The following is a 12,035-nucleotide window of genomic DNA, read 5'->3' as shown; positions in this document are numbered from 1 at the left end:
CATCGCTTGTCCGGCAGCTTCACCCCACTGTGCTCACGGGGTTTCCTGCCCCGCTCTGGGTCTCTCAGGACTCGATGCTCCCTCACTGGGAAGTCAGCCTCCGCATATTCCTCGGTCCGTTGCTCGGCCGCTTCCAGAGTGGCCGGCTGATGTCGCCGCACCCAAACCCGCACGCTGTCAGGGAGGCCCTGTAGAAACTGCTCAAGGACCACTTGGTCCATTATCTGGCCCACCGTGTGGGCATCGGGCCTCAACCACCGGGTTGCCCAGTCCATTAACTTTTGCGCAAAGGCCCAGGGCCGCACACACCCTGTCCATTGGGCTGCCCGAAGCTTCTGGCAGTATTTCTCGGCCGACAACCCGAGGCGGTCTAAGATTGCCGCCTTCACCGCATCGTCATCCCTGGCTTGGGTCTCTGTCAGGGCCATATACACGGCCTGCACCTCCCCGGTGAGATAAGGGCCCAGCCGTAGGGCCCAGGTGGTACGATCCCAACCGGCTCCCAGGGCCACCCGCTCACAGGTCCCCAAAAAGCATCGGGGTCATCCGTGGGGGCCATCTTACAAAGGCTGAGGCCTGGAGTCCGGGCACCATCCCCCACCACAGGACTCACCAATCTTTGCAGGAGCTGTTGCTGTACAGTCGACTGCTCTTTGATGAAGTCCTGGAGGGCTTTCTGTTGCTCGGTTTGCCAGACGAGGAGAGCCTGCCACTGCACCTGGTGGGACTCCTGGAAAGACTGTAGCGTCTTTTGCATTTCAGTGTGCTGCTCGGCGAGCCATTGCAGGGTGCTCTCCATGCCCAGGCTGCCACACTGCGTCTATGGCAAGAGATCCCGGACAAGCCCCCATGTGTAACTGGGTCCTTTCCTGGGCTGTCCCCTGCTGAGCTCCTTCTCTCCACCAATAAAGCACTGTGAGGCTTTTCTTGCTGCAGCACCCGCGGCTTTTATTTACATACAGTTCCCACCACCAGCGATACTATTTACAAACACACAGGTCTCCCTCTCTCCTCTGTTACAGGGAGTCTCCCTTCAGCCTGGAGACTGCCCCTTCCCTGGCCATTCTCCCCTTTGCACTAGCTGCCAGCCAGCCTTTATAGCTCTTCTACTTGCAGGCCCACAGGTGCCAGTTCCAGAGGCCAGGCACCAGCCTGATTGGGGCTGGCTGAGCAGGGGCTAATTAGGTGCCTTTGCACCAGCACCCTGCTACAAGCTGTTTTCAGTTAAGCCTGAAATGTTTAGGGGAGGTGGTTCAGAGTTGGGTCTGTGTTTGCAGCAGGCAAGCATGTCTGATTCAAGCAAGGCAAGATTCTGGAGTGTCAAGCTGTCAGGGAAAATGGGCTAGACGCGGTAGCATAGCCAGCGGGGTGCAGGGGAAGCAGCTGCTTCCCCTCAGCACATTTTCCAAAAGTGGCACCTGCCGGGCCGGCGGCAGCACGGCCAGAGGAGCGGGGGCAGCAGGCGCGGCCGGCTCCTCAACCACCACGCCCCCACGCTCAGCGCGGCCCCAACATTGCCATAGCCACCATTATCAGACCCTGGCCACGCCGCAGGATCGCACACAGCGCCCTAGCCATGCGCGCGCAGCCCTCCCCACAGAGCATCCCGCCCTGGGCACATGTGGTGTGTCCCGCCACCGGTGGGAAGCCCCGCACCTCTCCCCCTCAGCTGTGCTCCACTGGCTCCTTCCCGGCTGGGCAGCCACCACCCCACCGGAAAGGAGCCGCTGGAGCGCAGCCAAGCAGGAGAGGTACGGGGCTCCCCGGCAGCGCTGGGAAAGTTTATCCGTTTGGGGGACCTCAACTGGCTCCTCGCCCCTGTCTGCCAGCTGCCCCGCCTGGGACAAGTCTCACCCCTGCATCCCCTCTCCGCCTCATGTCTCCGGCAGGCTGCCCATGCCCCCAGGCCATGCTGCCCACCCAGGCCCTGCCCCTGGACCCACTGTGCTGCAGGGCTGGACCAGCCTCCACACTGCACTGCAGCGCTCCCAGTCCCAGCTGGCCGTGGCCCGTGTGCCCAGGCTGCTGCACAGGGGCGTCTCCTCCCCAGGCCCGGCTTGGGATCCAATGGGGCAGTGAGGGGGTGGGGCTGGGGTCAGGGATCCAATGGGGGAAGGAGGGGGTGGAGTCGGGGGCGAGATCAGAGGAGGAGCGCCTTTTTTATGTTTGCTCCCCCTACACTTAGCACTACGCCACTGGTTAGAAGTAGTCTCAGCACATCAGTTGGCAGTTTCCAAGGGGTTTTCTGTGATCCAACCCGTTACAATACATATATATACACACACACACACAGAGTTCACAGACTATCAGAGTTGGAAGGGACCTCAGGAGATCATCTAGTCCAAACCCCTGCTCAAAGCAAGGCCAATCCCCAGGCAGCTTTTTACCCCAGTTCCCTAAATGGCCCCCTCAAGGATTGAACTCACAACCCTGGGTTTAGCAGGCCAATGCTCAAACCACTGAGCTATCCCTGCCCCCAATATCTATCTATCTATCTATCTATCTATCTATCTACACACACACACACACACACACACACACACACACGATTGCAATTTTGCAGGGGGCAGGGAGGGAAGAGAAGATTTTGACATTTTATCAAAACAACTAAGACCTGAAAAATGGAAATATTTTGCTTTTTGGCAACTGACATCTGAAAACCAAGACAGGTGAGGTAATATCTTTTATTGGACCATCTTCTACTGGTGAAAGACACAAGCTTTCTGAAGGACATAAATCCACATTGTGTAGAGGTCAAGCATAGGAGTATATTACACACAGCGCTGGCGGAGTGTCACCTTGCTTATTAGGCTCAGAGACACTGTCAATCAATTGATTGCAATAGAATATATAGATTTTCCATGGGCGGGGGGAAATGACGGGGTAGGCAGTTCCACACCCCGGGATAGGTTTTTCAGCAAGACAAGATAGCACATTAGCCAATGGTTAAAAGGTTACATAATGTCTTCGCCCATGGTCTCAAGTTAGCAAGTTAACATTTAATTAATACTTTGATAAAATGTTATTAGTATAAAATATATATATATATGTTGAATTCTGATTTGGGGTCCATAGGAATGGAGCAACTCCTTTGATTGACCAACAGGTACATTCCTAGGGGTTAAAGCAAAGAAACAGTGAAAGTATATGTTAATAAAGAGTGTCCCCTTTATGTCTTAAGGCAGGCATTCCCTGGGAAGGGAGGTGGAAGGATGCCATATCTTATACTGACATGTGCCAATTTTCATAAACTCAAGGTTGGATCTGTGGGAAGAACATTCCCTACAGAAGAGACTGACACAATAGGAACAGGGATCCTTTGTTCAATCTGAAATATTAGAAGAAACATAATTATTCAGTTATTGCTTCAGCATCTGGCATTTCTACTGACCAAGCATATCTTAGCAAAGGCAGTTATCTTGTTTACCCCGCTTTCTCTTAGCTAAACGCTATTTGCTAGGCCTCTGGTCTCTTGAGCAAACTCTGGACTTTGGGTCTGAAAAAGAGCTGGCACAATCCATTTAAAGTGCACATTGATTTTAACCCTTCACTTTCAAACTTATACAGAAGCGCTCTTGTTCAGGTCTCGGAAACACTCAGTGTCACAGCTAAATACAAGGTGGAACAGATTGTTTAGATTAAGTAGTTAGAACATATTGAAAGGGATGATATCAAATGATCACTTTGTCAATAAAGTGTTCACATCAGGTGACTGGGTGTTTTTGTCTTTTATCATTTTTCAGTGAGTTCATTTGAGAGCGCAGTGATTGTCTGGTTTGACCCACATAATTGTTATTGAACATTTAGTGCACGGGATGAGGTACAGCACGTGTTGTGATAAGCATGTGTAGGATCCATAGAACTTGACAGGTGTGTTGTGGTGGGTGTTGATCATTGTAGCACTGCAGATATGGCTGCTGCTGTTGCAGCTGATGCTCTGGCCAGGGCTGGCGTGGCTTTGAGTTGGTAGGTTCCGGTCTGTGGAGAACTGGCCCTGCTGATGAGGTTGGAGAAGTGAAGGGGTTGCTTGAAAGCCAGAAGTGGGGATTCAGGAAAGATTTCTTTCAGGTTGTGATCCCCATCGACTGTAGATTGCAATTTTTTAAATGGCACTTGTCACAAAATGATAGCTCCACATCTGACCTCCCAGTCCTCAGCCTCAAAGGAAACCTGCACAACTCTGTCCAAAGATGTGCCTGGGAATGTAAAGTTATAACTCTGCTAGACACTAAAAGGCATGGACTGAACAGAGACACTAGCTTTATGGCTTATTACACAAACTATAGCCAATGAACAACCCCCACCAGCTGCCTTCTCCTCCCCATCCCTCCCATGACTAGAAGGGTGGTAACGGGCCACTTCATCTTGAATGGTCCCTTCAAATATGTGTTAATTGCTTATGATAAACCAGGAGTGCAAGTAGGGGAGTACCGTCCGGTACACAGTACCTGCAAGAGATTTCTAGCCAGTACAGGGTACTGGAAAGACATTGGGCTAGTCTCCATGACCCCTCTCCCCACCGGAGGTGGGATGGGGCTGTGTTCTGCTCCACAGCAAGGGGGCATTCATTCTTTATATGGCTTTAACAGCACAATACATATGCTAACAAACTTAAACAAAGGCTTTGTTTAAGTTTGTTGGCATATATATTGTGCTGTTTTACATTGGTGAGGACCGGAGTCCTCAAGAGGGGAGGGGTGGGGGAGGGACAGAAGGTGTTTTAAAACAGTGGTTTTGGTTCTGTTTCTCGCCATTGGTCTGAATTATCCATGTCATTAATACTGTATCACAGCCAGTCCAAATCATTAGAGGAATGCCTCTGCTTGCACTGATCAGAGGATGTTTGGATTCTGATGTCAGCCCAGTTCTGTAGCCTGACAGGAATCAGTGGTGTTGTCCCGAGTGTAAATATAGAATTCTTCTTTGCAGCCAAACTTGTCAAACATGCATTTTGTTAACTGGAATTGGAGCATCAAAACAAAAAAAAACCAAATGCCTCATTTTCCAGCTTTGTGAGTAAGAGAAATATAAAGTGAAGATTATAATGCCGGACACTGACTGCCTTAAACTAGCTACCTCAGAATTGGAATCTGCCAAGAACTTTGCTGAAAATATGTTCCTCATCTTAGCAATGGAGGTAAGACTTATCACACATCTGCCCACCTTTCTTCGAATGAAGCTCCTTCTGATCTGACAGCTCAGGCATTGTCAGTTTCATCCAGAACAATTTACAAACTTGGAACCTAATCCTGTAAACCCTTAATCATTTATCAATGCCATTGAGGACAATGGGACTCTTTGAATGACTATGGACCACTTTTGTGGTAAGAGTTTCAGAAATCTGTTCTGTTCCTATAAAGGAAGTTGAATCTCCCATTGAAATGCAATATTTGGGTACAATACCATAATGCAGTTTAAGATATATTTCTGCTTAAAATTTGTCTTTTAATAAGTCACATATATGATGAAATAGCTCCTCACCCAACTCCAATATTCCATACACACAGACTGAAATACTACATATTTTGGGGGGAAAGTGAATAATTAAGCATGTTGATGTTTGTATGTACAAACACCCATTTCATCACTGTACTGGAAAATATAACTCAACTTAATTTTCTATGGAATTTGAAGAAAGTTTAACAGCCCTCGTTGTTTTCTGTGTTAATCCGTGTGTACCTGAAAAAACTGTATGCCTTCTAAGAGAAAAGAATCAGTCCACACTTACTAAAAAAAAAAAATGCTTCCAACTGGTGTTCAAAAGAGTGCTACAAAACATATAAGAGATCAGATGAGAAGAGATCAGACAGGATACTCTCCCACATTATGACCAGCAAAAAAAATAAATAAATAATAATTTCCCAAAGAGGGAAAGGTTCACAGATTTGCAAACCTAAAAACCTGTGTTATGCTTTAAACCACCTCAGAACATACCAGGTTTATGAACATTAAAAAGTTAACTGCAAAGGAACACTGAAGCCCATTAACCGGAATGTGTGCCAGCCAGGATGCCCTCACTGACTAAAGGTGCAGTCACACCTGCACAGCTAAAAATTAGCCTAGCTCTTTTAGGCTAAACAAAGTCATGTCACTGGCTCCATCTCTGTTGTTACATAACAAAACAAAACTCCAGTGGGGCCTGGTGCTGGCACATAAGGGCTCAGGTATGTGGTGTGTGATTTTTCAGACTCTCTTTTGGGAATAGTCATGTATGCGAAAGAGCTGGTACTTATGATTATGCTATTTCTATGCATGGATCATCTTGGTATCTGAAGTTATGAATATTAGCTATGCTTATTACATGTTTGCTCCTGTGGTAATGCCCACAAGGTATTTAGCCAGCACGTGAATGGACAAATCAAGTCGAATGGCCCATTAAGGAAATTTAGCTCTCAATGGACCCTGGAAAACACCTATCTACACTTAATGGACTTGTTGTGAATGTTCTAACTAGAATATGGGTGGGTCCAGCGGAGGGCAACAAAAATGATTAGGAGGCTGGAGCACATGACTTATGAGGAGAGGCTGAGGGAACTGGGATTGTTTAGTCTGCAGAAGAGAAGAATAAGGGGGGATTTGATAGCTGCTTTCAACTACCTGAAAGGGGGTTCCAAAGAGAATGGATCTAGACTGTTCTCAGTGGTAGAAGATGACAGAACAAGGAGTAATGGTCTCAAGTTGCAGAGGGGGAGGTTTAGGTTGGACATTAGGAAAAACTTTTTCACTAGTAGGATGGTGAAGAACTGGAATGGGTTACCTAGAGAGGTGGTGGAATCTCCTTCCTTAGAGGTTTTTAAGGTCAGGCTTGACAAAGCCCTGGCTGGGATGATTTAGTTGGGTTTGGTCCTGCTTTGAGCAGGGGGTTGGACTAGATGACCTCCTGAGGTCCCTTCCAACCCTGAGATTCTATGACCAAGGCCCACCCTGGTTTACCAGGTCCCGGCCAAGGGGGCTAACAGTGGTGGAGGGTTCTGCCACTGAGTCAGCAGGGCTCCAACCAAAACACGCCAACTTCCCACTAGACCAGGTGTCGGCAACCTTTTGGAAGTGGAGTGCCAAGTCTTCCTTTATTCACTCTAATTTAAAGTTTCGAGTGCCAGTCATACATTTTAACGTTTTTGAAGGTCTCTTTCTATAAGTCTATAATATATAACTAAACTATTGTTGTATATAAAGTAAATAAGGTTTTTAAAATGTTTAAGAAGCTCCATTTAAAATTAAATTAAAATACAGAGCCCCCAGGACCAGGAGCCAGGACCCGGGCAGTGTGAGTGCCACTGAAAATCAGCTTGTGTGTTGCCTTCGGCACACATGCCATAGGTTGCCTACCCCCGCACTAGACTATAGTTAGGGACCCCAGACTACTTCCTACCATATCTTTTGGAGCAGTAGCTGAGGTGTCAGCAGGGTGTCCGGGTTTTTTGGCACATGCGTTTCCCAGGGTCTCTGACCCCTGTCAGATGTCCACAGGCACTTGGGCATTGGTCTGGGCTTTCACAGTCAGGAATTCCAGCTGCTCCCAGGGTAGGGCCAGCAAGGAGCTTCCTTCCTTCCTGGCAATCAGCCCAGAGTACCCGGGGTTGCTCCCTTTTATACTAGTGTTGCATCTGGAGCATGCCCAGTAGGGACATGGTGGTGTGGCTTCCTCAGCCCACAGTGAGGAGTTAACTCTTTGCCATCCAGTGCAGGGTCAGTTCACCCCATCACATACCCCCTCCCCTCACTGCAGAGCCAAACCCCTATTCCCGTCTACTCCTGCACCCTCCCAGTGAGTATTCACAGGTGTCATTTGTTCTTTTAAAAAGTAACTTGAGTGACTTCTTAATTATCTGCTCTATTCAGATCACATTAAAAAAAACACACACAAGGAAACACCTTGATGAGGCAGTTTTCCCCAGATGGTTACAGTTCATTCTCTGATTGCTGCCTAAGGTGAGTTTCAAACTTCAAGGTTGCTAGAAACTGCGAACAAACTTTTCCCTCTCTGTCCAGGGCTGTACCTCAGGAAGCCCTGGCTCAAATGACCCCATATTTAGCTCACTAGCCCTACCCTGCACTCCCATGAGGCATGACAAGTCTCAAGACAATCTGCATCAGCAGATGAGTTTTAGAGCACTTAGAAGAGTCATTCATTAAACACAGTAGGCTTTCCACCTGGGCTAGGGTGGAGCTGCCATGGCCTCTATTATACTAAATGATGCTACTGTATGAAGTAGAGGGAGAATGGAGGGGAGGGGGCTCCACCCAGCCATCAGCAGTTTCTGATGTATCAAATGCTCCAGTTCTCAGCAGTGTGTTCTTGGGGCATGCCTCGAGCCTGCCTGTTCTCTGCTCCCCATCCAGAGGGCAGGGCTCCCCACACCCTGGCTCATGGAAAAGCAAGTCCCACCAGAACTGAGCTCACCTAGGAAGAGACTGGGGGGGTGGGTCAGACCCCCATGGGTGGGCAGGGGCCCCAAAATACTGCAGAATGGTGTGGGGACCATAAATTGGAGTGAACAGGACATGGCTGTGAGTGCACATTAGCAAGCCCTGACAGTAGTGCTGGCACAGACCATCTTTCACTGCCATGTGGCTGGCTGTGGCCATCCTCCTCCACTCAGCTCTTTGTTAAATCTCAGCCTCATTGCCATTCACTGCCAGTGCACTGCCACACAGCTAGGCCTGGTGATTAGCTCTCACCCCTTGGGGTGTCCTCTTCTGTCAGCTGACTCGGGATACTCCCTCTTTGTGACTCAGCCCTCCAGCCAGGTCACTATATGGCCCCTGCAGACAAGCCATATAATGATGTCCCAGCAGACAAGCCATCCATCTGCCTTCTCAGGCAGCCTTCTGTCCCACCACCAGCTCCTGGGCCACTCTGCCAGCGGCTGGTGGCAGAACTCAGCTCCCCCCACTCCTCCCGTTCCCAGCCCAGGAACTCTATGACTAGCACACTAGATCTGCTTCGTCTTAGACCCTGTGGCTGTCCCCCAGCTCTCTATCTCCTTGCCTACCTCTGCTTTTACCCCTGCAGCTTCACCCACTCTCACTTCACCCCTCTTGTGAGACCCCCCTAAGTCTAGGGAAGAACCACTGGATCTCCTCCTTGTCCCAGGCCAACTCCTTGTCTCTCTAAGGAGCAGCTGCTGACATCTTGCCTCCCAGCAGCCCATGGCTGCTCAGACTTCCTGGCTTTGTAATGCTGTGGCCACTCCTCCCACAGCTGGGCTCCATCTGCCAGTAGGGCCCCATCAAGCCCTGGGTTCCCTCCAGGGTAGCATCTAAAGGTAACTGGCCCCTCCCAGCCCACATTAAGCCCCTCAGGGCTTGTGCAGGGGGGACACCCCATCACACACCCCCAGTGCAATTTTCATTGGTGGGGGCAAAAAACCAAACTGACTTCCAGCCTGTGGTAAGTAGGATGAAGATTATCCGGGCCCCCCGATTTACTTCCGTTAAGCTGTTCAAGTTTGGCCTCCACCTCAGATACCGTAATGTCTACCCCCATATCTTCATTCGCATCGGTCCCTCTATCACTATTCCTTAGCCCTTCATTAGCCTCATTAAAGACCGTGGCAAAATATTCATTCAGATATTGTGCCATTCCAAGATTATCCCTAATCTCCACTCCGTTTAAAGTTTTAAGCGGTCCCACTTCTTCCTTTTTGGTTTTCTTCCTATTTATATGGCTAAAAAACCTTTTGCTATTGGTTTTAATCCCCTTCGCTAAGTCCATCTCCACCCGTCGCTTTGCCTTTCTCACTGCATCCCTACACCCTCTGACCTCAATAAGGTAGGTTTCTTTGCTGATCCCTCCCATTTTCCACTCCCGGTACGCTTTCTGTTTTTTCTTAATGACCCCTCTAAGACGCTTGGTCATCCAGCTCGGTCTAAAACCGCTACCTACGAGCCGTTTTCCCTTTCTCGGGATACATGCCTCTGACAACTCCTGCAATTTCAACCTGAAGTAACCCCAGGCGTCATCTACCTTTAGATCCCTAAATATGTTGGTCCAGTCCACTTCCCTAACTAGTCGTCTTAATTTAGTAAAGTTAGCCCTTTTGAAATCGTAAACCCTAGTCTCAGATGCAATATTAATTATCCTCTCATTAATTTTGAAACGAATTAGCTCGTGATCACTCGAGCCAAGGTTGTCCCCTACTACTATTTCCTCAACAAGGTCCTCATTACTCACCAAAATCAGATCTAAAATGGCATCCCCCCTCGTCGGTTCAGCAACCACTTGATGTAGGAATTCATCAGCTATCACGTCTAGGAAAAGCTGAGCCCTATTGTTATTACTAGCATTTGTTTCCCAATCTATATCTGGGAAGTTAAAGTCTCCCATGATCAAGCAGTTCCTATTAGTGTTTACCTCCTTAAAAACATTAAAGAGCTCTCTATCCGTCTCCAAGCTAGATCCCGGCGGTCTATAGCACACCCCAATCACAATCCCGGGTGAGGCTCTGGTAGTTTTCTTCCCTAACGTGACCATTGCCCACACAGACTCCGTATTAACCATTGCATTGCTAGTTATTTCATTACATTTCACCTCATTATTGATATACAATGCTACTCCCCCACCTTTACCTTTGCATCGGTCTTTTCTAAACAGCACATACCCTTCCATACCTGTACTCCAGTCATGGCTATCGTTCCACCATGTTTCGGTAATTCCTACGATATCCGGTTTCAATTCTCGGACCAGGAGCTCCAGTTCCTCCATTTTATTACCTAAGCTTCTCGCATTGGTGAACAAACATCCTACCTTTTGCTGTTGGGCTCCTCTCACTCTTCTCACCCCGCTCGGTAGGGACACAGTACTACCAGTATGACCTGTCGATCTAGTATCCGTCCCCCCCCTCTTCCTTACACCTAACCGTCCCCCTCTGGCTATATCTGTTGTTATCTTCTTGTTCTCACTCCCAATGTATAAATTTGGCGTGGAGTGCACCAGGGCCTCTCCCAACCGTCTCCCCCCAGTGTCTAGTTTAAAGCTCTTTTAATCAGATGAGCCAGCCTCCCTCCTAGAAGTCTACTTCCTTCCCTACTTAGGTGGAGCCCATCCCGTGAGAACAGTTGTCTGTCCCCAAAAGCCTCCCAGTGCCCATACATCCCAAAGCCCTCCTTGTAACACCACTCTCTCAGCCAACTATTAATCGTCAGGATTCTCTCACCCCTTTGGCGCCCTTCCCTAGGGACAGGTAAGATCCCACTGAAGATCACCTGAGCCTCAATTTCCTTAAGCGTCTTACCCAACCTGGCATAGTCACCCTTGATCCTGTCTAGCGAGAATCTAGCAGTATCATTCGTTCCCACATGAAGGATGACCAAAGGGTTCTTACCTGCTCCTCTTAGGATCCTTTTCAACCTCAGGTCCACATCCCGTATTTTAGCGCCCGGTAGACAGCACACCCTTCTGTTCTCCGGATCGGCCCTGGTCACAGGCCTGTCCAACCTTCTCAGTATGGAGTCCCCAATCACGTAGACCTGCCTTTGCCTGGGGACAGTGCGGTCCTCTAACCTATCCCCCGTTCCCCCTGGTTGCAAGCTCCTTCCATTCCTATCTTCCCTTGTGGTTCCCCTTAAGCCATCCTGTAGTCTCCCCTGACCCAAACTTGGTGTTGCCTCCATAGACTCCTCCCCTCTATCTATGGGACTGGCCGCTCGTCTCTTTTTCCTTGGCCTCCCACCATCAGCTACCATATTCTTTACCCCTTCCTCATTCTCCAAACCTTCAAACCTGTTCCTTAGCTCTATTTCCCCGTCACTGGCTCTCCTTTTCCTTGGCCTGCTTCTCACAGTCACATGCTTCCACCGCCCATCCTCCTCGTCTGGTGGTCCCCCCTCACTGGCCGTAGCCCCTGCATTAGGCGGGGTATTTCTAGTAGGGATAAGGAAGTGCTAGTCCCGTTATATAAGGCGTTGGTGAGACCTCATTTGGAGTATTGTGTGCAGTTTTGGTCTCCCATGTTTAAGAAGGATGAGTTAAAACTGGAACGGGTACAAAGAAGGGCCACTAGAATGATCCGAGGAATGGAAGGCCTGTCGTA

This window comes from Mauremys mutica, chromosome 13 (assembly GCF_020497125.1).
Source record: "Mauremys mutica isolate MM-2020 ecotype Southern chromosome 13, ASM2049712v1, whole genome shotgun sequence".
Lineage (NCBI taxonomy): Eukaryota > Metazoa > Chordata > Testudines > Geoemydidae > Mauremys > Mauremys mutica.
Note: the sequence above shows the minus strand (reverse complement) of the source record.